A 25,738-nucleotide genomic window follows, 5' to 3' on the forward strand; every position below is an offset into this window, starting at 1 on the left:
CACAGATGACCATGACATCTGCAGGGGAGTAGGGAGACCAAGTCAGGCAAAGGTGCATCTCTTACAGATCTTAAATACTCCTTTCACAAGCATATATAAGTGAGATTAATGCAGGATCATAAACATCCTGGGGGTATTGAGGGTCATTGCTTCATTAGGCATAACTGGGCCCCAGCTGGAAGTTTCCTGCATCACTCCTCAAGGACTTAAAATGTATGTGCCCCTGTAGCTATTTTCTGGGACCTCATTATACAGAATTTCTGCTTACAACACTGGCCTGAGCTTTCTCCAAGGATTTGATTCTTGGCTCCAGGAGGCACCTTTTAGAAGGCCTCAGGGTTGTAAGAGCGATTTTGGCTTGTATTCTCTATGTAAAGTTTGTTGGAAAAAGAGGGGGCCTGGGAGTTGGTTAGATCCATAGCCAGTTTAAACATTAGAAAGATTCAGGGTGGGTTCCCATTGTTAATTGTTTGTTAAGAATGTTGCCACACCACCTATTATGAAGCAAGAAGCTAATTTGTAAATTTTTTTTTTTTCAAGAATAGAGTGAAGATATAGCTCATGACAAAGAATATCTTCTATATCATTTATCATGGGCTTTGCAAGAGAAGGTCCTTAATAAAGGTCCTACTTGCTTTAGATTCACAAAGTGCCTTCCTTATAATAACCTCCTGTAAAAGGCGGTGTCTATATTATTACTCCTCTTTTAGAAAAGCTGAGACTTAGAAAGGTTCACTATAGCTTATAGTTTGAACTGGTACTTAAGCCAAGTTCTTTATGATTCCCATACCATAACTCTTTTTACTAAATCTCTGTTGCCCCTTTGAATGAATGATCATCAGTGTAATCATACCTTAGATCTTAGGCAGTTTTACAGTTTTACATCTGAAAGAATCCATGATATTATTTTTTCCATATTAAAATTTTGTGGCGTTGTCAGGACAAAAGTTATTTCCATTTTACACATGAGCAAAGTGAGGCCCCTAGAAATTAATGGATTGGGTATATTAGAACTTGGGTTTCCCAATATCCTGTCCAGTTTTACATTTAAGGAGTCAATTATTATCTCTGGGACAAAATAGAAACTACTCTACTTGACATTTAAATTGTTATTTACAATCTGACTACAACCTGGATCAACCTTGCTTAATCAAGATGTTAATGCTTTCTTTCTCCTCAAATGATTTTGTATTTTTCTTCATTCAGATCATGTCTCCCTGAAGAATTTAAGTTCTTTAAGAGTAGGGACTTGTTTTGAGATTTTGTCTTTCTATCTTCATCCCCTAGGGCATAGTGTCTTAGACATAGGATCAAAATTAGAAGGAACTCAGAGCCCAAGTAGTTCAAATTCCTCATTTTGCAGTTGAAGAAAGTAAGGCCCAAGGAAATCAAGTTTGGTAATCACAGTCATGTAATTTATTTCTAGGATAGTATTTGAAAAACTAAGTAAGCATGTTAAAGTGGAAGGAGATTTTTAAGTCACTTTGATTCCACTAATTCATGTACATATTAGCAAAAAAATATTGACAGGATGTAAATAATTGATATTTGTGCATCATCTGATATAATTCTATCCTATTTTTACTTTTTGGGGGAGATTAGGGAAGGAACACAGAACAAAGAATTTGAGACAAGTAAAAATGGAAGAAAATCATGGAAGTGACCTGAAGGGGCTAGGACTACTAGAAGTATTCAGAGATTGGATTTCATGAGGAAAAATATGAAAAATTTTGGAAAATTGAGGAAAATTTGAAAAGCAATTTTCAGGTTGTAAAAGTAGACACCATAGATAATTAAGGAGGATTTGAAAGGATATAGGAAGACTAAGGAAAATAATCAGAAAAGATTTCTCAAGAAAGATAAAGGAAAGGAAGCTGGCAATGCCAGGAATGATAAATAACATAAATGGAATAAATAATTTATTGGGTAAAGCCATGGATGGTTTATACAAAGCTGAAAGGAGATAAATGAGCTGAAGGATGGTTATGGAGTTGCAGAGATAAAGGAATGGAATCTGAGTGAGGGTATATGTTAAAAAAAAAGTTAACTAGGTGTGTGAGGGGAGCTATAAATACCCACAGGTAGTATCAAGAAATGTGACTGAAAATCTTCATTATTACAGAGGGTAAGAGAAATTGTGCAGTAATGTCCAATGAGTATTTCTGCTTTAGCCAAGTCACTGTTATCTGTGGCAGATTGGTGTTTCTCTTGATAAAGAAGGTTAAGGGACTCAAATGCCGCTTCATACTTCAAGTCGTTAGTAAGAATGAAGGAATGTTGGAGGGGATGCAAGAAAAATGGCATACCCTTTGACCCAGCAGTGCATTATTGAGTCTGTATCCCAAGGAAATCATAAAGGAGGGAAAAGGACTCACATGTACAAAAATGCTTGTAGCAGCTCTTCTTGTGGTAACAAAGAATTGGAAAATGAGTGGATGCCCATCAATTGGAGAATGGCTGAATAACTTGTGATATATGAGGATAATGGAATGTTATTATTCTTTTAAAAATGATGAGCAAGTTAATTTTGGAAAGGCTGGAAAAATTTACATGAACTGATGCTGAGTGAAAAAAGCAGAACCAGAAATACATTATAAACAGTAACAGCAAGATTATGCTATGATCAACTATGAAAGACTTGGTTCTTCTCAGTGGTTCAGTTATCTAAGGCAATCCCAATAAACTTTGGATAGAAAATTCTATCTACATCCAGAAAAAAATTATGGTGATCAAATGCTATGTTCACATCTTTTTTCATTTTTTCTCTCTGTTGTAGTTTTTCCCTTTTGTTCTAGCTTTTCTTTCCTAACATGATTCCTAAAGAAATGTGTATTTAAAATTTTAATATACATGTAAAACCAGGAAAAAAAATAAAACAAACAATTTTAAGAAAGAAACAATCAGCAGTATGATTTCAGAAAGGCCTGGAGAAACTTACATTAACTAATGCTAAGCAAAGTGAATAGAGCCAAGAGAACATTGTACACAGCAACAAGATATGTGATGATCAACTCTGATGGAGGTGGCTCTTTTCAACAATGAGGTGTTTTAGGGCAATTCCAATAGACTTGTGATGGAGAGAGCCATCTGCATCCAGAGAGGACTATGGGGACTGAATGTGGATCACAACACAGTATTTTCACCTTTTTGTTGTTGTTTGCTTTTTTCCTTTTGATGTTATTTTTCTTGTGCAGCATGATAAATGTGGAAATATGTATAGAAGAACTGCACATGTGCGGTCTAGAGGAAAGGAAGAAGAAAAATTTGGAACACAAGGTTTTGCAAGGGTGAATGTTGAAAACTATCTTTGCATGTATTTTGAAAACAAAAAGCTATTATTAGTAAGGATGAAATATTTTAAAGGAAAGAAAAGTAAAACTTCAATAGAAAGGAAAAAGATTTCTAATATAGAAGAAGGGAGACTGGGCCCTTGTCAAGATGGTGGAGAATGGAAAAGTGTTGAGAAACAGAAGAAAAAAGCTCCTTCTGAAAAAGAGAAAGATGGATTTTCTAAAGAGGAAAGAACAGTCTGTTTTCCCAAAAATGAGCCACAGTTCTCATGTGAGACATCATTTAGAAAGGGAAGAGGAAATTCACTGTTGAGAGGCTGCTTTTTGTTGACCTAATAACAATAAGTCCAATATTATTGTTTGTATCTAATATATAAATAGGGAAAATCCAAGGTTTATCGAAATGGATTACAATTACATACTTTGGATGACATGTGAACACAAATGACAATCCAGGGAACAATCAGAAAGTATTGCCAATGATTGTGAAGAAACTTCTCATCAAGTTTAGTGAAATTCATTAGGTTGAATCTACCTTTTGTGAATCTACCTAAAGTTCTGTTCCTTTAAAATACTACCCTTTCACATGGTGTTATTTTAGTGCTGAAAGAGGCCAAAAAAGTTCTTTTGCATAAAGAAAAATGGCTATATCAACTGGCAAAAAATGTAAGATCTTCCCTCTTTCATAATAAGACAATTCAATATCTAAAAGGAATAGGAAAAAAAAAAACTTTGGTTTAATTAAACTATATGTGTGTATGTGTACATATACATATACATACATATATATATATATATATATATATATATATATACTTAAAGAAAGTTTTCAGATGGGATTTGAGCAGTTTAGAACAGAAAATGCACTATGGTACAAATATAAAAGTTTAAATTACATTGTAAAAGATGTATTATGATGCCTCATTTGTAGATAAATAATGTGATGAAATAATGGGGCAGAAAAAGAGCTAGTCTTTATTTTAGAAAAAAAAATTTATATATAAAGGAACAGTTTTTAAGAACAAAAAATGTGGTCAAAGGCAATTTTGAAAACAAAGTCTTTCAGGATATCATAGACCCTTAGTTCATTTTAATCTTGCTGTTTTAAGGCTTAAGAGGCAGATAGGTAGCACAGTAGATGGAGCACTGGACTAAGAGTCAGGAAGATCTGAGTTCAATTCAAATCAGACACTTATTACCTGTGTGACCCTGGGTAAGTCCCCTGTTTACCTCAGTTTCCTGAATTGTAAAGTGAAGATAATAGCACCTATTATACAGGGCTGTTGTGAAGAACAAATGAGGTAATATTTGTCAAATGCTTAACACAATGCTTGGCTCATAGTAGGTTCTATGTAAATATTTCTTTCTTTCCTTTGTTAGGGTAAGTTTTTTTTTTTTTTTTTTAAAGAAAAATCATAACTGTTGAGACAAGAACTTATTAAATAAGAACTATAAGTAGCATGGGGGGGTTGATCATTTGTTGCCTTGTAAATGAAAAATAAGTTATTATAAGTAGGCAATGATATAACCCCCTGAGAATATGAGGGGAAGAAACTGGAAGCACTAAAACTACACTTACATTTCAGCTATTTGAAGAAACCAGAAGCAGGAATGGTCAGCTAATAAGAAGGCTTCAGTTGTTTTGATTGGCTGAATAAAACTAGAGTTGGATCTATTGTCCTTCACCTATTTAAGAGATGAAACCTCAGATTTCATTGCTCTTTGCTGCCCTCCATTGGCTTGGAGGTAAATGCATAAAGGGGAAGGACAGGTTTTGCAGCTGCTTAGTCATAAAGGAAGAGATGCAGAGATCTAACTAGATGACACAGAATAATTAATGAGTGGTGAATTAGATGGGCTGAGCTGCCTTGTCCAGAGAATCAACCAACCTGAGCTGATTTACTATGAACTCTGTTGCATTTAGAATATGTAACATCTGAGTGAATGAGTGAATAGCTGGACTACTCTATAATACCCAGAGATAGTCAGCCAGATTGATGAGTTTTATAGTTCTTTGGTTTAAAGGGAAACCGCTAGCCAATTCAGTACTGTTACACTTTTTCAATGCAAACAGATGGGTTTTACTCTCTCAGGTGCTGCCCTGCAAGGTCTTAATGTGTACGTTGCCCAGACTCATACCCCTTACTGAGTGAATCAGCTAGAGAATATGGCCCAAGTTTATGTGTAGATTGTAATGTATTTATAATCATTGCATTGGCTTTATATACAATATATGTAAAGGTAGCATAATTTCTTGGCCTTATACAAACCCTTCTTAACCTATCTAGCACCCCTCCCCAACATTTACAGTTTTCTTATACTATATTACCCACAATATATTCTTTGTGCATTGGCCTTGTTGCTGGAACACGAATATCTCTGGGTTCAATCTTTTCTCTGACTGTTCTTCATGCCTAGAAAATTTTACCTCAATCTCTGCCTACTGCCTTTAAGTCTCATCTTCCACAGGAGGTCTTTCCCAGTTTCTCTCAATTCTAGTGACATCTTTCTGTTAATTACTTTTTATTTTCCCTTTATATGATCTGTTTGTATGTATTTATTTGTTGTTTCCCACATTAGATTGTGAGCTCCCTGAGGGCAGGGACTGGTTCTTGCCTCTTTTTGTATTTTAAGCCCTAAGCACAATGACTGGCATATAATAGATGTTTAATAAGTATTTACCAATTAATTATTAAATCACATCAGTAAGCATTTATTAAATGCCTGTCTATTTAAATCAGATACTTTGTTAAGTTCTAGGGATAAAAAGAAAGGCAAAAGCTAGTCCCTTCTTTTAGAGAGTTCAGAAACTAATAAGAGAAAATTCCCTCCTTCCTCCAAAACAAACAAAAAACTATATGCAAACAAGATATATACAGGATAATGTTTATTTTTTAAATTTTAATTTAATTTAATTTTTTTTGCTGAGGCAATTGGGTTAAGTGACTTGCCCAGGGTCACATAGCTAGGAAGTATTAAGTGTCTGAGATCAGATTTGAACTCAGGTCCTCCTGACTTCAGGGCTGGTACTCTATTATACCATCTAGCTGCCCCAATAATGTTTATTTTTTTTTAACACTTTAAAAGTGTCTTCATCGTAAATGACTGATTTATATAATTAGAAATACATCACAATTAGAACTTTAATAGTTGAAGTGCTAAGTGGGAGATTGTGTTCTCCTATAACAAAACCACCTCTGATATCCTGAGGGAATAAAATTGTAAACCCAAGATCATTCATTCTCTAGGAATTTACCTACCTGTATAAAAACATATTGGAATGAGGGAGCCAGCCTAGAGTGAAAGCGTGTAAGCACATGACTATGAGTGAGGTAAGAAGCACAATATATGGGTGTAGATACTCCATATACCAATTACATTACAATATTAATTTTACTTTTATTTTTTTATTTTATGCTGAAGATTTTTTCAGACAGTGAGTATTATTACTGCAAGAGGTGGTTTGTGTTTTAAGTTTTGCCCATGTAGGTTATGTGATATAACCCATTAGGAGGCATGAATAGGGGCTTTAGAGTTTCCACCTTTCCTCCTCATTCTCTTCTATTTTTTCATTTTGTTTTGTTATTTCTTGGTGTCTTTTGGCTTCACTGGATTCCACTTGCCCAATTCTAATTTTCAAAGAATTACTTTCTTCTTTTTCAAGTTGATTAACTTTTTTCCCGTAATCTTTTTTTTTTTTAATCTTGGATGGATCTTATTTTATAGTTTTTCCTTAATCTCTCTCATTTGATTTTTGAAGTCTTTTTTGATGTTTTCTAAAAATTATTTCTGGACAGGTAATCGTTTAATATTACTCTTTGGGTAAAAGAGACTTCTTAACTTCAATGTTCTCCTCTGAAGATGAACACCGGTCTTCTCTCTTCCCATAGTAAGTTTCTTTGGCTGGGTTCATTCTTCTTTGCTGGTTCATTTTTATAAAAAATGAGAACTATTAGTATAAGCACCTCTAATTCTGGGGTTGGGGGAGGATGGTCCCTCTAACTTCACTTCAGCTTTCTCTCTGACATTGAACCCCAAACCAAAACCTCCACCCACCTGAAAGTGCCCACCTTGTCTCTGACCTACTACTTCTACTCCTCTGGTGTGCTGACTCCTTTCTGCCCAGGGCTGTGTCTCTACAGCACAGCTGGGTCTGGCTTTCTTAATCAATCATGATTCCCTCAATCTTTCCAGATTCAGACCCCCAACTCTCCACACTGTCAGAGAAGTAAAAATTCCAGTGGATATAGCTGAGTCTCCAGCTAAACCGAGCTAGCCCCAGGGTTCCCTATTTGCTGTGGAGCTAGCCTGGAGGTGTTTGTTCTTCACACTAGTTAAACTCTGGTTCTTGGTCTCTTTGGGATCTTTCCAGATTGTACCGGAGGACCCTAATTCTGCCCTAGGTCTTGTTTTGTCTATGGGAGAAATCTGAAGAGCTTGAATTTTCTGACCTGCTCCACTATCTTCCCACAATCCTCCCCATCCTTTTCTAAAGGAGAATTTGATTCCTGCCAAAAGAAGAAAGAGGAAGTTGAAGGCTGATCATTCCACTTTCCTCAGAGTGAATTATACCTATCTTCTTCCCAAATATTATTAATCTGGAACAGAGATTGGTGGTAAATGTTTAACAACCAGGAGGGAAACAATGTTTCCTGAGGCCACTTCTAAGTTTAGTCTGCATTGTTAACATTTTCCCCATCACTTTAAATCTATAATCAACAAAACAACAAATGAAGCCATTATTTGTATTGTTTGCTGATTTTCAAAGTATAAATGTTCATATTTAAAATCATCAATCCGCCCTCATGAGATAGTAAGAGCTGGCTCACTTAAAAAATTATTGTTAAAATTTGTTTTTATGTGTAACTGAGGAAATATTTCTAAAAGGAAAAATGTTTTACATAATTGCACATAAATAACCTATGTCACATTGCTTACTGTATAAGGGAAGGGAAAGGGGAAAAGAGAAAAGGATAGAATTTGGAACTTAAAACTTAAAATAAATAAATGTTAAAATTGTTTTTACAGATAATTGGAAGGAAATATTATTTAATGAGCTGGATCCAGCACATCCCTGGGCTAGGAGAAACAATTTTTCAGCTCAAGTTGAACAAATGGCAACTGCTTAATGAAGGGATGCCTTAAGTTATATATTTAAGTCTTGACACCTTCCCCCCCAATTCCATTTATACAAAGAATACACACAGAAATCAGAAAATATAACATCTAAAAATATGCCAGACAATATGAGTGAATGAGTTCTCTCAAAGAAAGCAAAATATTTCAGCTTAACCAAGGAAATCTCAGATTTTATTCTATGGGGAATTCTTCTAAGTGTCCAAGGTAATAAACTGAGTATAAGGATATGATCAAGATATTGGCTCATTTATATATCAGCTTCTTCTCAGAATCTTTCCCAAATTTTAGAGATTTTTCTCTCTCTCTGAAGAGAATCAGGAACTTGGTATCCTTTGTCTTGAAGTCAAAATTCCAGAATCTCTTGCTCTCAAGTCTCAAAAACTCCACCTTTCATTTAAGCTCAGACAATTAAGTAATCAATCTTCACCATTGAGAAGAGTTTTATGCAAATGAGTTTCAAGCCATAGGTTATATTAATTTTCCTTTCCCTGGATACTGTCTCCTGTGAAATATTTGTCCTTTATATTGATATTCTTCTTCATGGGTCATACCTCCTACTTTCTGTGGTACTCAAATTTACAATATTTATGATTTCTCTCTCTCTCCTTTCATTTCTAATTTAAATCCCTCTTTACTATATCCAAGAGGCTACAAATAACTATATCCTTCCTATTCCTCAACAGATTCACTTTATTAATAGCCTTGGTCTAAGTATCTAGATACAATCTCTAATACCATTTCCTTAATCAACTCTTCCCTTCCTGTTTCCACTATTCTTTTCTGAATCCCATATTGTCAACTGGCAGCTATGATCAACAAATCACCAGCACCCCTAAAGGTCCAGTTTCTTATCCACAGTTTTACAGTTCCTCAAAGTGCTTTCTGGGTTCCTCCTAGTAGCAAAATTTGTGCCCTTATGATGTTATGTCCTGAATCATTAAAATTATTATAGCCCCACTCCTTTTTTCTTGCCATTAAGACTGGGAGATATTGAGTAATGAAAAACCTCGAAGCTCTGACCACCTTACATATCACTGAGTCATAAAACTCCAGATGCCTTATCTCAAATGCTTGCTAGGATAATTCCCACTCTGTATCCTGCTCCTGACCTTCTTATCTTGTTCACTCACCCAGTGTCCTTGCCTTCCTTACCTTTATCCTTTCAGGACTAAGTTATCCTTTCCTGGAATTATGGCTTGTCCATTCACCCAGTGTTCTCACTTCCCTGCCTTTGTTTCCCGATAGCCAAAACCCTATAAAGGTTTACTGCATTAGTTGCTCACTGCTGAATGCTTTGGACAAGAGTCCCATGAAGCCAGCTGGCCTCGGCTAGTCTAAAACTCTCCACAATTGAAATATCAAAAACCAATCTCTGTCTTGCCTTATTTTCTCTGGCATTACAATGATTGATAAAAAATAGGCATTGCTTATAAGGGCTGACAAGTTTGGGGAAGGTTTTTATCAGGGAAAGAAAAGGGAATAAATATTTATGTAATGCTACTGTATGCCAGGTACTGGGCTAAGTACTCTAACAAATATTAATCTCATTTGAGATAACTGATCCTCACAACCCTGACAGTTAGGTGCTTTTATTCCCATTTTACAATTGAGGAATCTGAAGCCAATAAAAGTGAATTCCCTGCATCACAGGGATAAGTGTTTGAGGCTAGATTTGAACTCAAGTCCTCCTGACTCCAATTCTATTGATTGTACTACCTCTAAATATACACTTTGGTAAGAAAGAAATTGGTCATGCCAAATTGAAATATAATCAGTTTTTGCAAAGCACAGTGAGCAGAACCAGGAGAACCATTGTACATAGTAATAGCAATATTGTATGATGATCCAACTGTGAATGATTTAGCTCTTCTCAGCAATTTAAAGATCCAAACAATTCCAATATCCACTTCCAGAGAACTAATGGAATCTTAACACAGATTGAAGCTTACTAAATTTAATTTTATTTTTTTCTTGGATTTTTTGGTCTGTGTTTTCTGTCACATATGACTAATATGGAAAATATGTTTTACATCAGAATTGCAATCTTAGAGAGAGGGAAGGAGTATAAGTGAGGAAAAGAATTTGGAACTCAAATTTTTAAAATTAATGTTAAAATTTGTTTTTATATGTAATTGGAAAAATCATATATATACATATATATATATAACAAAATGTGATCAGAGGGTCCAACTTCTCCCTCCATGGAAAAAGTCAGAGTTGTATTGTTTATCTCCAAAAGTTCAGTGACTCTTTTCTTTTTATGTTCCATGCCATATTCTTTCTCCACTATAACTTTTGATTATACTTTTAGATTCCCTTTTGCTTCTTTACTTCTTTTTCCTCACTTCTTTCCCCTTCAAGAACTTTCCCCATTCCTTCAAATCACCTCTCTTTCTTTGTAATAAGCCTGAGAATAGAAGTGTTATTTCAGTTCTTTAAACTTATCTTCTGTAAGGAAGACCAATATGCATTTTTTATATTTGTGACAGGTGGTATGGATGAGAATATAAGAAGTGCATATGGGTCCATATATTTTCCTTATTTTCCATTTGCACATGTTTTAATGTGTCCCTTTTAGACTTCCCAAAATTGTGTATTGATAAGGGGCAAAGCTAGAAACAATGAAATATAAAGGTGAAGCCCTTTCAGGTATAATTAAATCATTTCATACCTCTAGAGTATTTGAGTCTTTGATTACATTTGTATATAAAAAGGATAGAAGATAGAAAGAAATAGTGTCCTGGGCACAGCCTGCCTTAGTACTTTTGTCAGTCACTCATTTGAGATGACCAACAGGAGAACATTATAACTAAAAAAATCATGATTATGAATTTCAAGCTGTTTAGTGATTATCGGGCAAAGGCTAATGTCTGATAAGTCCTAGTCTGCCATGAGGAAGACTTGATTGTCACTAGGAATTGGTAAGATTTATCACTGAGGGTCCCAGACCTAAACCAGGCAGAGTAGTCAAAAGGAAACACCCAAGTGTCATCCTGGACTCCTCATTCTCACATCTTTCATTCCTTCCCCATATCCAATCTGTTGCCAAGTTTTGTCAGTTCTATCTATGCAACATATTTCATATATATATACATATATGTATGTATATATATATGTATATATGTATATATATATATACATATATACATATATATATATAACATTTGCTTTCACTCTGGTTCAGGCTATCACCTCACATCTGAACAATTACAGTAACCCACTAATTTATCCCTCTTCCTCAAGTCTCTCCCCATTATAATTTATGCTCTACTCATAACACTTAACTTCTGACTATATCTTTTCACTTTTTCTACTATATCTTTTTCTTTTTCAACATCAAATGTTTTCCATCCTTACCTCTAAGTCATTATTTCCTTCAAGATTCAGTTCAAATCTCACTTTCAACATAAGAATTTTCCAGGTATACCCTTATAGCCAGTGCCCTTCCCTCTGAGATTACCTTTTTTTTTTTTTTTTTTACCTAGTATATATTTTGCTTGTTCATAACTATTATGTGTTGTCTTCCCCATTTAAATGTGAGTTTCCCGAGGCATAAAGGAGGAAGAAACAGTAACAGAGAAAAATAGAGAAAAAAAATAGAGAGTAAGGAGAGAAATAGAGAGAGACAAAACAGAGAGAAGGAAAGAGAGAGAGAGAGAGAGAGAGAGAGAGAGAGAGAGAGAGAGAGAGAGAGAGAGAGAGAGAGAGAGAGAACTTTAGTTAATTAACACTGCACAAGAAGAAATTGTTGTTTTAATTCAGAAGCCAAAAAAAAGTATCAATTTCGAGAGCCTGTGTTGTTTTCTTTCTTTCTTTTTTACTCAGTTGGGGCAAATTTTACTCAATCAGAACTTAAATTCTGTGTAACTAATTCTATTTGCATCATACTTTCTGATAAAAATAGGTGATGAAAATAAAAACCCCTGTGTGAAGAGTTGGGTAGAAAAATAAGAGGGAGAAAAGAAAGGAAAAGAAGGGGAGAAAAAGAGACAGAGCAGGAAAGAGAGTGAGACATAGTGGAAAGGATCTGTGACTTGCCTATCCAAGTCACTTAGAGCCTATCTTAAGTAGCTGATGAAAACATGGTAGGAGTCAACACATGAAACCCCTTTTGAGTGTGTAGCTCTAGTGATGCTTTAAGTCAGTGAAAAAATAGTATGTCTTTGTGTTAATTATCCCTTAAAAATATGATCCTTGTGTGTAGGAATTATTTCATTTTTTGCACTTGTAACCCAGGACATAGCACAATATCTGGAGCATTGTGGGTGTTAAAGCCATACTTGTTGATTGATTAAAGCAGGGAAGTTTAACTACCGATATGCAGTATTTAAATTATCTAACAGGTAAAGCTCTATTTGATCCATCATCCCATGCCTTGTCTTTGTCAATTATTATCTAGACCAAGCAAAGGATAATCCTTCTTTAAGAAGCTACTATACTAATACTGACCACAAAAGAGCAAAACCTCCAATTTCTACATTCTCCCACTCTTCGCACCTCCCCACTGTAACCTTGGCCATAGATATAGCTTCAATTACTCCGTCTTTGGCTGGATCCTAACTTAATCTAGGGGATGAAGTTGAATATTGTTCAAAATACTAAATTATAAAATATATATACCTAGTTCTGAGTCTTTTGTCATTCAAGATTTCATTCTTACAGCACTTGCTATAGCCATCCGTTTTGACACTAAGCATTTAAAATGCTCCTAATCAATCCATACATGATTTTATTTAAACACATGAACCATCAGAGAGGAGAAAATCCCCCATCTCCATGGTTTGCTGGTCATAAAAATTCTATCTTTACTTTGCTAGGTAAAGTTGGGTTGTGGTGTATTGCCTATTTCTCTTTTTCTCAGCTATCCTAGTTTCCCCTGAATTGTCTCACTTTCATGGCACCCTATCTTCTGGGCCATACCAATTATAATGTCCAAGACCCTCCATATAATACCTGATCATCTAGATTACTCCCATCTCATCTCTCTTAGAAATTCCAATAAAAAAGTCCAGAGGAAAAGAAAATCAGCCACTTCCAAGTATGGATGGTATCCCTTTGTCCAATAAATCATGAGTTCTGATTGCAAATCTAGATGAAAGTGGGAGAGGGTAATGAATATACCAGGCCAATATCATGAGAAATTGTTCTGTCATTCTTTCTATGAATCATCTCCTCAAGTTGGAGGGAAAACAATTCAGAGAGATAGCAGGGCAAGCAGAGAACCTATCTATAAAAGATATATGCTTAGTTCTTTCAGTTTTTCCCTGCCAATCTTCGGATCCTTCCCTGTCTTCAAAATCTCTCTTTTATCCTTCATCTCATTTCTTGCAACAAAGGAGAAAGAGGAGAAAGGGTATTTGGCTGGGGGAGGGGAAATGTCATAATAACCAAACTTTTTTGTGCAAGGAAAATATTTTGACAAATGTAGCTGAGTGAAATTGTCTATATGCAGTTTTGTTTCCTTAGTCTCTCAATATTTCCATTTATTCCATTTTTCAAAACAGAGCTGTTGTCTGACTTTTACATACTAATTCAGGCTAAATTTTGGTGAAGGCCTAGAGAATTCTGTGGTTATTTGAAAATCAGGACTGACTTTCCATATGAATTCCTCAAGAAATCCTAGCATTGCAATAAAAGCTATGTGGTTGATCCTGGCTTTTGGAAGCTATGTACCTGGGTCAATGTTCTTGTGGATGAGATGGAAATATTTAGAATTTCCTTCCTTTTTCTCCTCAGGTTTTTAAGTTTCTTTTCTTCTTTTTCCATTTCCTATTTTACTATTACCAAAGAAATTTTTAAAAAGTAAAAAAAAAAAAAGACTGGTAAGAAGAGTTATAAAACAGAGATGTGGGGAAGGGGAGTTGTGAGTGACTAGAGGTCATCTGTTCTTTTAAGCTTGAAACATGTCTACCTTACTTTTAATAGACTTGGAAGGATGAGGCTTATTGATAAGTCAGTGCCCCTCCTTGTAATTTTGCCCAGTGAACTGTGGAAAAGGGCAAAGGAAAAGGGGAATGGAAGGAAAGAAAAGAAAAGGAAAAAAAGAACAGATAATGGAAGTTACACTGACTTGGATGTTGTAAGCCCTAAAACTCACTGTGTAACCTTGGACAAATATTCAACCTCTCTAGGTATGAATTTCCCAGTCTATAAATGAGCAGGTTTGATTAGACATTCTTTAAGGTCTCCTTCAGTTCAGTAATTTATTAGTAATGCTGCTGCTGCTGCTGATAACAATAACAGATAACATTTATATAATACCTACTATGCTGCACCTAGCCTCAGTGGAACAAGAAGACTCAGTCTCAAAACAAATAAACAAAAAAATTAAAAACAACAGAAACCCCACATACAGGTGAGAAAAGCTTCCTTTGGATATTGACTGTGAAGAGATAGATAACGAAGAATTAATTCAAAGGTGTGATGATCTATATGAAATGATTCACAGTAAAATAAGTAGATCCACAAGCACTGTGCTAAATGCTTCACAAGTTATCTCTTTTGATCCTTGAGACAACTCCAGGAATTGTTTAGTTGTTTTTCAGTTGCATCCAATTTTTCAGACCCCTGTTGGGATTTCTTGGCAAAGATACTAGAATGGTCTGCTATTTCCTTGTCTAGTTCATTTTATAGATGAGAAAATTGAAGTAAATAGGATCTAAGTGACTTGCCTATGGCCAAATTTAAACTCAGAAACAGGAATCTTCCTGACTTGTGGGCTGGCACTCTATCCACTACACCTCTTAGCTGCCCCAACTCTGGGGATAGATATAATTATTATTCTCATTTTATACTTAAGGAAACTAAGACATATAGGAGAGAAGTGATTTGCTTAGAGTCATACAGTAAATATCTGGGTCTATATTTGAACTAAGGTCTTCCTAACTCCAGGACCAAAACTCTATACAGTATACTGCCTAGCTGTTCTAGTTATATGGAAAATGATGAACTGTCATCCTGGTATCTGGTAGAATGGCCCAACTTTACAAAAATATTACCAACTCAACTTATAAAAGTTTTCTTACTCTGGAGCTATCTTATCTATCTATATCTATAAATCTGTATCTGTGTTATCTTAGGTAACTGAACTTTACAAAAACGGAGTGATGATTTTTCACTCATTTCCTTAAAGAAAAAATTCTGTAAATTGCACCAGTAGGCAAAAGTTCCAGTCTGTGACCAGTCCTATGGGGAGTAAAGGCCAATGCAATCATTAACTGATTTTGGTGGAAGAAAACTGTTCATATTGGTAAGAGAAGCTATCAGGAAACTAGATATTTTTATCCCAGTTCTGCCTAGAGGCAAATGGCACAAGATGGGCCTAACTATGTGTGAGGAAGACAGCATTTCCTAGCAGGAGGTTATTTTTAAATTAATTACTTTTCCCAGTGATGAACACACAAAGGGATGTCTTGTCAGAGACCACATATTCTTCCATTCTTGAGGATGATCTCACTGGTGCTGATGTGGGTATACCTTGCATCAGAACAATGTACAACTCATCTAAGCACTCTCATCCCCTTCTTCATGCCTTTCATTGGCAGATGATAATAGGATATGACATTAGCAATTAGGCCTTTTATGTGTGTCATAAACACTATAGGCATATCTCAAACATGGATTTCCCAAAGGCAAAAACAGCATCTAAATAGTCTTCTCTATATAATACCTAAAATTGTAATGTTCTTTGATGATTAAGAGGCAGGACACTGCATGGCTAACTGGCTACTGGGCTGATGGATAAACACAATTTATTCACATGTACAGGATTTTCTTTTTCAGGCAAATTAACATCTCTCTGAATGCTCCATTTTATTCTCTTATTCCTCTTAGAGCTTCGGCGACAAGCAGCAAAATTTTGACTGGAAACACCTGGGGTGTTCAATATGCTTCCTCAAATCTAATGAGTCAGGCCAGCGCAAAGAAACAAAAATAAGAAGAAAAGGAACCTAAATTCAACTCAAATACTCATTCCCTCTATGGTCTCCAAAGTAGCAATCCACTTTAATCCATTCTACCAGTTGTGATTAGTGTGAGATTCTTGAGGGAAGGATAAGCAGTCCTGAACCAGAGAGCCTGAGCATGATGGCACATGGTGATAATTCTGCTTCTGACAGATTATCTGCATTTAGAAGTTCTAAGCTACATGCTTGCTAAAGTTCTCTCTGTTAAGTCCAACACTAAGACAATGAACCCCTGGCCACCAAACTGCCTAAGGAGGGGTCGACCAATCCAGATAGGAAACTCAGACCAGGATAAAGCATCTGAACTGATCAGCCTTGAGATAGGGCCCAGGAATGGCTGCTGCACCTAGCCTTAGTGGAACAGGGAGACTCAATCTCACAACAAATAAACCAAAGAAAAATCTAAAACAGAAACCCCACATATAAGGGAGAAAAACTTCTCTTAGAGACTGACTGTGAGAAGATAGCTAATGAAGAATTTGCACAAATGTGTGATGATTTATGTGAAATGATTCACAATAAAATAAGTAGATCCACAAGAAAAACATACATAATAACTATAATAATATAAATGAAAATATCACTGAAGTTAAGTCAGTCTCTGAGAAACTAAAGAACCAAGGATAGTTGGATCTTTTCTCTTCACAGGAAAGAGGAATAGGGCAGGGGGCACTACTGGGATAGAAAGTTGTATGTGTGATCAGATATAATCACTAGATCAGCAAGGTGGCTCCACAAATAGAGGGCTGGTAAAAGAATCAGAAGAACCTGAGTTCAAATTCAGCCTCAGACACTATAAAATTAGTATCTATTTTCCAGGGTTGTTGTAGAGATCAAATAAGATAATATTTGTAAAGCACTGAATACAGTGCCTGTAGATACATATACATAGTACACATTGTAGATATATGATATCTTTTTTCCCCTCAGTTAACAATATTTTATCCAATTACATTTAAAGATAGTTTTCAATATTCATTTTTGTAAGATTTTGAGTTCCAATTTTTTCTTCCTCCCTTTCTTACCTCCCCCTTCCCCAAGGCAGCAAGCAATCTGATATAGCTTATGTATGTACAGTCATGTTAAATATATTTCCTTGTTAGTCCTGTTATGAAATAAAAATCAGAACAAAAGGGAAAAACCATGAGAAAGAAAGAAAGTGAAAATAACATGTTTTGAGCTGCATTCAGTCTCATTTTCTATCACAAATTTATTGGAATTGTCTTGGACCACTGTATTGCTGAGAACAGCTGTCTATCATAGTCTATTATCACACTATCTTGCTCTTACTGGATGCACATTATCTTAATGCCTGTCCCACATGTACTTACTCCTTGAACTTCTAATTCAAAAAATTCTGAGCTTTCTTCAATACTCAGCTCAGTTCTATTTCCTGTATAAAACTCATTCTGATGCCCTTCGTTGCTGGTACCCTACCCCCTAGAAATTACTTTCTAATTACTTGGTATATTTTTTGCATTTAATTTTCTATGTACAGATTGTTTCCCTAAGTAGAATGTAAATTAAGGAAAGGAATACCCCCCCCCTTTTTTTTTAGTCTTTGTATCTCTACAACTACTGGAACATAATTTGATATTTAATTAATGGAGGCTGATTGAATGAATAAATTCTGATTGAATGAACAAATCTCTCTATAGGGCCTCTTTTCCAACTATGAAATCTTGGTTGTTCTATTTTTTAAATTCCCTTTAATGCTTTTTGTCTTTATACTACAATCATTTTTTGAGGGAAAACACTTTCTTTCAGATGGATTCCTCTAGTATAATGATGAAAAACAATTATGCAAAAATACCAATATAACTTACCATTGTGTCATTTCAGTCATGTCCAATTCTTTGTGACCACATTTGGAGTTTTCTTAGTGGAGATCCTAGAGTGCTTTGCCATTTTCTTTTCCAGCTCATTTTACAGATAAGGAAACTGAAGAAACATGGTTAAGTGATTTGCCCAGGGTCATACAGCCAGTAAGTTCCTAAGGCCTGATTTGATCTCCAGTATAATCTTCATTCTAACTTAAATACCCTACCTATTCCAGCCCTAGCTTGACTATTAGGTAGTCATATCTAAACAAATGAAATTCTACTTTTAAGCCTAGCAGTATTGTTTCTTTAAAATAAGTTAAAATGGAAACCTATTGTGCAAAGAAAAGGTACATAAAATATTCAACTTGATTTTTTGTTCATAAAGTGAACTAAATTCTCTGTCATCCCTCTTTTTCATCTTATTCACTATTATGTGATGGTGAGGGAGATGATGGAACAGAGTTCCAGACCTGAGGTTTCATCATTGTAGGGAACTCTTGATATGAAAATGCCACCACTACCTACAACTTGTCTATAACTTACAGTCTTAATTACCTGGAATAGGATATGTGTCCTAGACAGAAATTGAAGCAAGGGTCTTTCTGACCCCAAAGTCAGCTCTCTATTATAACTGATTTCCTATCAATTATTTTCACGTTTCTCTTAAATTTCTTTCCATTGCTTCCATTCTAGTTTCCACTGAGCCTCCAGCATTCAATTATAGTTAGAGCTTAACACAATAAATCTCTATATCGAGTTTCTATTTCTAGTCTTGTTATCTCTGTCCAATGAAATGCTTTTATCCCATAAAAATATATTTCACTCCATAAAGTCTTCCTCAATTACCCCAGTTCCCACTAATCTCTTCCTTCTCAGATTGCCTATGGTTTTGAAAGCCTGAATTGCACAACTTAACATATATACAGTATTTTTGTCTTATTCCCTAATTGTTCATTTGTAAATGTTTGGCCTTAATCAATTAACCAATCAACAAGCACTTAATTAGCACTTACTATGTGCCAGACATTGTGCTAAGAATCAGAAGACAATAACAAAAATGAGACCTCTCTGTCTACATACAAGGGAGTGGTGGTAAAGAAAAGGAATTTTGTCCAAGGTGATTGCTGGGATTTTGAGTATTTTGTTAGAGCAGTAGATTATCCTGTTTTTGATTTTGTCCCAAAATCTATGGTAGTATTGTTTGGATTATTATTCACTAAGCAATAAGTGAAAATCAGGGGTGCATGGTGGGGTGCTGAGGGGATTATAAATTCCATGGCATGGAAGATGGCAAGATGCCCACATTGATCTAAAGGTCTGAAAGTGATTAGAAATAGAGGGCTAGGGTCAGGATTAACTCATCTTCTATCCCAACCTACTTTTCCTTAGGACAAAGCCCCAAACTGAATAGATTAAACTACTTTTTCTCCCTCTCCTCACGTCCAGAGTCACTGGAAGTTCAGGTCTGGAGGTTAGAGCTGTAGACAAAGACAAAAGCAACAGGAAGATGGTGAGATTCTCATTCTCACACTGGCATATCTGAGACAAAGCCTAGCAATGTGTTCTCTTCTTCTATCCCTCACAGCACTGAATATACTGATGAAAGCTAGAAGTTCTTTTGGGTTTGGCATGTATTAGAGTTTATAGAAACCAAAAATCAGTCCACTGGCTGGTAAAACTTGGAAAAAAAGGAAAGAAAAAAGAAGCTTAAAATAGAATGACATTTGTAAAAACAGTATCTCTTTCTACTTTACTGAATACCAAAGGAAACGTGAAAAATGCAAAATTAGAGAAGCTACCCCAAATTTTCATATGGACTATTTGTGTCAGTCCTGTAGCAGAGCATATCAAGTTTGATCAACCACAGTCTGACACTCTGTAACTCGATTCTAACATAGTGATGTCATTTTGGTCCCCTTCGAAAATGAAAGACACTGAATCCCATGTACTTCCAATAGTTCTTATGGCCTTAGCTTCTTGTTAACCTGTATTTTAGAATACTAAATCTCTCCAATGGGTACAAAAGGCAGCCATTCTAAATGTGATAGCTCATCTACCTACCCTCTATTTTGTAATTCCCTTGAGGCATGTGGTATAATGAAAAGAACACCAAACTTGGAATCAGATTTCAGACCAAGATGCAACACAAGAAATCTGATATTGGCTAAGCCATTTGACCTCTATAAAATTATTTTCTCATCTGTAAAATGGATACCTGTAAAATAAGCAACAGTGTCTGAACCACCTCTCTCACTGGGTTATTGTAATGAAACAGCTTTATAGTTTGTTGCATAGTATTATTAATCTTCCTTCTTCGCTTAGGAAGCTACTATATCAATGGTTTTATATTTTTAAAATATGTTTTTCTCAATAGTATTTCATTTTTCCAAATACATGTAAAGATAGTTTTCAACATTGATTTTGTAAGTCTTTGTGTTTCAAATTTTTCTCTCTTCCTTAGCTACCCCCTCCCAAGACAGCAAGCAATCTGATATAGATTATACATGTATAATCATTTTAAACATTTCCATATTTCTCATGTTGTAAAAGAATAATCAGACCAAAAGGGGAAAAATGAGAAAGAAAAAGCAAGCAATTGTTTGTTTAAACAAAAAGGTGAATTTTTAGTATGCTTCAATCCACATGCAGTCTCTATAATTCTCTTTCTGGATATGGATGACATTTTCCATTCATATCCATAGTAACTGTCTTGAATCATTGCATTGCTGAGAAGAGCCAAGTTGATCACAGTTAATCATCACATAATCTTGCTGTTACTGTGTACAATGTTCTTCTGGGTCTGCACACTTCATTCAGCATTAGTTCATGTAAGTTTTTCCAGATTTTTCTGAAATCAGCCTGCTCATCATTTCTTATAGAACTATAATATTCCATTATATTCATATTCCATAACTTATTCAGCCATTTGCCAACTGATGAGCATACACTCAACTTTCAGTTCCTTGCCACTGCAAAAAGAGCTGCTACAAACATTTTTGCACATGTGCGTCCTTTTCCCTCTTTTGTGATCTCTTTGGGAAATAGACCCAGTAGTGATACTTCTCGATCAAAGGTTTTTGTTAATTTGCTAGCCCTTTGGCATAGTTCCAAATTGCTCTCCAGAATGGTTGGGTCACTTTACAACTCTACTAATAATGCACTAATATACCAGTTTTCCCACATCCCCTCCAATATTTATCAATAACTTTTCCTATCATCTTAGCCAATCTGAGAGATATATACCAACAGTTTTTAAAAGTATTCATATATGACAGCCATATTATCAATATTGTTTTAGACTATTTAAAATAATAGATAGTCTAAAGTTGGAATATTGCTATAGTGTAGGAAATGATGAGTTGGTAGATTTAGAAAAAATATGGAAAGACTTGGCCCTAAGAAGAATGATACTATTCACCTTTAGAGAAACAGGACAAACTAGGATAGTATGGCCTTATACAAATGTATATGTGCAATTATGTGTATGATTATAGATATCTATGTATATGTATGTATATATGTGTATATATATGTGTGTGTGTGTATATGTATGTACATATAAATAAATCAGCACTTAATTGTAGTTTTCTTGGGGAAGTTGGAGGGGAGAGGAAAAGGGAAAAAATAAAGTAAAAAGTGCACAACAGAGAACAAAAACAAAACCTATAAGGAAGCAAAGATGGACAGCTCTGAACACAGTATATAGTATTTATTATAGAGACTTTCTTGAAATGGAAATTAATTATCTTATATTTTTTCCTCTAATGTTCTGCTATGTACATGGCATTTTTTTTTCTATTTTGAAAGAAAGAAATAAAAATGAGGGGGGAATATGTTCAAAAAGGCATGTTTAAAAACTATTCACTCATTCATTTCAGACATTCATCAGACATGGAAAGTTCTAACATTCCAACAACAACCTCATAAAAGATCTGGATTAATTTGAAAGAAGATCTAGGCAGTTTTCTCGATATGTCTTTTTAAACTCCTCCCTCAGTATTTATGTCTCCTAGTACAAAACTTGCTATCATTTTGGCATACTAAAAAACTGCTTATTTTACTCTCTCAATTAATTGATCATAGGCTCAGAAAAACCTGTGAAAATTCCTAATAGAAATAAGTTACTAAAAAATAATCAAATCCCACTATCTCACTAAATCCTGATATAAACAAACCAGCTTCTATCTTTTCTTATTACCCTTTCATCAAACTTTAAGTGATATCACTTTATCTATAGAAACCTGACTTTTTACTCTAAAGCACTTTTTAATCTCTGTTGTACATACTCCATCATCATTATTTGAACCCACATTTTAATAATGTATCTTACCAAGCTTGTAATTCTCCTCAGAGAATATTGGTCTTAAAGTTGGAAGGAACTTCAAAAGTTAACTGAAGCATGACTCCCAGATATATGTGCATCCATTCCTCATTTAAAGACCTCCAGTGATAAGAGAACATACTAGCTAAAAGCATGGCAAAGTGTAACCAGAAGCCTTAGAGTCAGAAGGTGGTCCTAAATTCCATCTCAATTGCTTTCTTGCTATATGATCCCGTACAAACCATTTAACCACTCTTGGACTCAGTTTCTACATCTGTAAAATGAGGATGACAATACTGGCATCTAATTCAAAGTGTTGTTATGAGAATCAAATGAGAGGATATAAGTAAAACACTTTTTAAACCTTAAAAGCACTAAATGTTACCTATTCTTGTCATTCAGTAAATAAACATTTGTTTTTATTTGTTTGTTTTAATAATAGCTTTTTATTTATCCAAATATATGCAAAAAATAGATTTCAATGTTTACCTTTGTAAAACCTTGTGTTTTAAATTTTTCTCTGCTTCTTTCCTTTTCTCTAGATAGCAAGCACTCCAATATAATTAAATATGTGCAATTCTTCTAAACTTATATCCCTATTTGTCATGTTGCACAAGAAAAACCAGATCAAAAGGAAAAATAATGAGAAAGAAAAAAACAAGCAAACAAACAACAACCAATAAAAAGTGAAAATACTATACTTTGATCCATATTCAATTTCTCTCTCTGGATGAAGATGGTTCTTTCCATCACAAGTCTATTGGAATTGTTTTGAATCACCTTATTGTTGAAAAGAGCCAATTCCAAACAATTGATCATCACATAATCTTGTTGTTGCTATATATAATGTTCTCTTGATTCTACTCACTTCACTCAGCATTAGTTCACTTAAGTATTATCAGGTTTTTCTGAAATTAGCCAGGTTATCATTTCTTATGGAACAATAATATTCTATTATATTCATATACCATAACTTATTTAGCCATCCACCAACTGATGGGTATCTATTCAATTTCCACTAAATTGGAAAAGGAGCTGCTACAAATATTTTTGCACACAAACATTTGTTAAGGATACACTATTGTTAAAGCTTGGAGATAAGCACTGGGGATATAAAGACAAAAGAAACTCCCTATTCTAAAGAAACTCACAGTCCAATAGGGGAAACAACACATAGAAAACTATATGCAAATAAGCTACATACAGGATAAATTGGACATAACTAATAGAAGAAAAACCCTAGAATTAAAGGGGACTTGGAAAGTTTCCTGTAGAAGGTGGGATTTTAACTGTGACTTGTAGTAGGGGAGAATCAAAGAGGTAGAGAGGCATGAGGGAGAACTAGTGAAAATGCTCAGGAGATGGAATCTGGTCGAAGGCCAGTGCCAATGAAGAAAGGGGGAGGGGGAAATTTAAGGAATAATGAGATTGGAAAAGTGCTGGTGCTGGTGGACTGTTCTTGTTAGCAAAACTGATGATACCACTTTCAAATAGCTTTAATTGTTAGCAAGTGCTTATGAATTTTTAGCCATATGTTCTTACTTCCATAAGGAATGAAAGGGATCTTGGGTTCTTAAGAGTAATAGCAGGGAAGCACAGAAATGAATTATATATTTTAGCTGATTGGAAATGATTAGCTATCAGTGAGGGAATCATTTCTGCATTACCTATGTACAGTCAGAACATTTGTTTGTTAACATTAGTACCAAATTAGAAGAATAAATATAAGATATGGCATAAAATGGAGGCAACTTCTAAGTGACCAATTTAAATAAGCCATTGATGCAGAAAAAAAGAGGAATGGATAAGAAAATAGAAATCAACATGGACTACCATCATTTCCTAAGGAAGTATAATAGATAAAAATCAATTGTCACTACCAAGAAAATTAAGGGTAAAGTTAGGGTCAAACCCTAGAAACTCTTTCAGACAGCAAACACTTCACTTTCTAGTCAGCCAGAGAGATGTTAGCAAAATTCAATAAAATTTTAGAACATATATACTTATTTGTAATATGAGGAAAATAACAGAAATTTATAAAAAGTACTGCCCCATAAAACAATGAGGCACAGTGAATGGAAAAGCAAATATGCAGGAAGATTGGAGAGAAGTAAAATCTTCCTGAGTATATTTGATGGTAAACCTAGGATGACAGACAAAAAAAATGGAAAAGATCTCAATATATTTCTACTACAAACTATTTCATTCTAAGAACATCAGAATCATGACATTTGATTTGCAATATCAGAATATTTGATTAATTATATGAAGAAGTAAAAGTAACACTAGAGAATGTACACATGTAGTGGATATCTGTATCAAAAAGAGGAGACAGCTATGTAGAAGACACAATTTTAAGGACATTGAGAAATTAATTTTTTAAGTCTTTAAAAGAATATGCCAAAAGTTATGAACAATCACAAATATTGTGGTGGAATTAAATTTGAAATTAATCTCATATTTTCTCATCAATATAATTGGATAAGAGAACAAAACTTTAGCAGTCTTTTGTTTGCCAAAAAAAACCTTTAAAAAATGGCTTACACAGAATAAAAAGGAGAGGTGGTAAAAAAAAAAAAATTACTCTGAAAAGAGAAAAGAGAAAAAAATTATTCTGTATCTAGTGAACCACCCCAAAACAATCATGCTTTCAGACAAAGTGAAAACAAAGCTTCAAATAATAAAAAAGGATGAACAAGGAAACTACATTATGCTGAAAGGACTCATAGACAACAAAGTAAAATCAATATTAAACTTATATGCTTCAAATTTCTTAGCATCTAAATACATAAAGAAAATATTGACTGAGCTACAAAAAAAAACTGCCTTTGTCTCTGTCTCTCTCTGTGTCTCTATCTCTGATTCTGTCTTTCTTTTTGCTTCTCAGTTTTCGATAAATCTATTAGAAAGACAAGCACAAAGGAAAATATAGAACTGAACAAATTATTGAAGAAACTAGAATATGTATTTCTTAGAATCATATAAAACTTTTATGAATACTGAGTATGTATCAGAGATAGTGAAAACAAATGTAAAAAGAGCAGAAATAGTAAATATATCCTTTATAGATCATAACTCAATGTAAATAACACAATCAAAAGATATACTTAATAACACATACTAAATACATACTTAACAATGAAATCCTAATTGTGAGGATGACAAAGAATGAATCATAGAAATAATTAAAATCGTGTAAAA

Source organism: Sarcophilus harrisii, chromosome 1 (assembly GCF_902635505.1).
Source record: "Sarcophilus harrisii chromosome 1, mSarHar1.11, whole genome shotgun sequence".
Lineage (NCBI taxonomy): Eukaryota > Metazoa > Chordata > Mammalia > Dasyuromorphia > Dasyuridae > Sarcophilus > Sarcophilus harrisii.